A 1,722-nucleotide genomic window follows, 5' to 3' on the forward strand; every position below is an offset into this window, starting at 1 on the left:
TTATTTTAAATCACGGGGTCGTCATTCAAAGGCAATCTGTATCAGGAGCTCACAGTGTAAAATAAAGCCATGTCTTGAGGGCTGTTCTCAGAACCTTGGACTCCGCACATCACAGAAGGCCTGGACCGTGGAATGGCCGCATTCTCTTCCGACCCCATTTCTCTGGAGTCTAGCTTGAGGTCTCAAACCCCACCCACAGGGCTGGGGAGCTTTCCGTTGTACTTCCCACTATGACTGACCGTGCAGAGGCCTGGTCCAGCCGGGAGATAACCCTGTAGGCTCTTAATCAACAACAGCAGGAGCAACCTAGAGCAGAAGGCTACCCAAGACCTGGACTGCCCCAGAGATAGCAAACAGCGTTTCAGAAGTCATTCAGGACCAAGGTTATAGAGTATCCGCATAGACGGAATGTTTGTGCCCTGCCCTGCAAAAAATTCACGTTGAAACCTAATCCCTGGTGATGGTATTCGAAGTGGGGCCTTTGGGAGGCAGTTAGGTCATGAGAGAAGAACCTTCCTGAAGAGGATTAGTGCCGTTATAAAAGAGACTCCAGAGCAGAGCTGGAGACCAGATCGGAGGCCAAACTTGGGATCTGACAAGATGACTGGGCTGCCCCACAGGACTGTCAAGGAAACCCAGTGTTTGTGGACGAAACCAGTCCCCAGCATTAAAGCAGAACCAGATGAAAGCAATGCCTGTTATTTTCATGTGGTCATTGCTGGCCCCCAGGATTCCCCCTTTGAAGGAAGGACTTTTAAACTCGAACTATTCTTCCAGAAGAATACCCAATGGCAGCACCTCCAGTACATTTCATGACCAAAATTTATCATCCTAATGTGGACAAGTTGGGAAGAATATATTTAGATATTTTGAAAGATAAGTGGTCCTCAGCACTGCAGATCCGCACAGTTCTGCTATTGATCCAGGCTTTGTGAAGTGCTCCCAGTCCAGATGATCCGTTAGCACATGATGCAGCAGAGCAGTAGAAGACCAACGAAGCCCAAGCCGTAGAAACAGCTGGAGCACAGACTAGGCTGTATGCCATGAATAATATTTAAATCGATGTAATCACCAAGTGTGCATCACTTCTCCTGCTCTGCCAAGAGTTCTTCCTTTTTTGTTTGCATTTAATGGACACAGTCTTAGAAACATTACAGAATAAAAGCCCAACATCTTCAGTCCTTTGGTGATTAAATGCACATTAGCAAATTTATGTCTTGTCCTGATTCACTGTTATAAAGCATGAGCAGAGGCTAGAAGTATCATCTGGATTGTTGTGAAATATTTAAAAGCAGTGGCCCCTCTCTGCTTTTATTCATTTCCCCCATCATGATTTAAGTATAAAGCACTGTGAATGAAGATAGTTATCAGGGTTAGCTGCAGGAGTATGGGTGTTTATTTTATTTTACTTTGGGGGGGAAGTAGTTTTAATTTTATGGGCTCCTTTCCTCATTTTTATGGTGATTTAATTGCATTGGTTAAGAACAGCTAACCAGTTCTTTAGAATATGCTCTCTAGCCCAAGTCTAACTTTATTTAGATGCTGTAGATGGACAAGCTATATTGTTTGAACCAAAATGGGAACATTAAATAAATATTATGGCCCTCACTAATAACATTGTGACTTTGCTGTCAAATGTAGAATCCTCCCTTCAAGAAAAAGTTTGTGACCATTTTGTGTGGTTTGTCTGGAAACTGCTATAAATCCTATGTCTTAGTAAAA

The 1,722-nt window shown here is 43.6% G+C and overlaps 1 pseudogene; it reads left to right on the forward strand.

Annotated features, from left to right (window-relative positions):
- The first annotated feature begins 600 nt into the window (after positions 1 to 600).
- Positions 601 to 1,058, forward strand: LOC129064877 (ubiquitin-conjugating enzyme E2 N-like; annotated as a pseudogene).
- The last annotated feature ends 664 nt before the right edge of the window (positions 1,059 to 1,722 follow it).

Source organism: Pteronotus mesoamericanus, unplaced genomic scaffold, assembly GCF_021234165.1.
Source record: "Pteronotus mesoamericanus isolate MK-2021 breed Mesoamerican mustached bat unplaced genomic scaffold, CSHL_Meso_final contig_101, whole genome shotgun sequence".
NCBI lineage: Eukaryota > Metazoa > Chordata > Mammalia > Chiroptera > Mormoopidae > Pteronotus > Pteronotus mesoamericanus.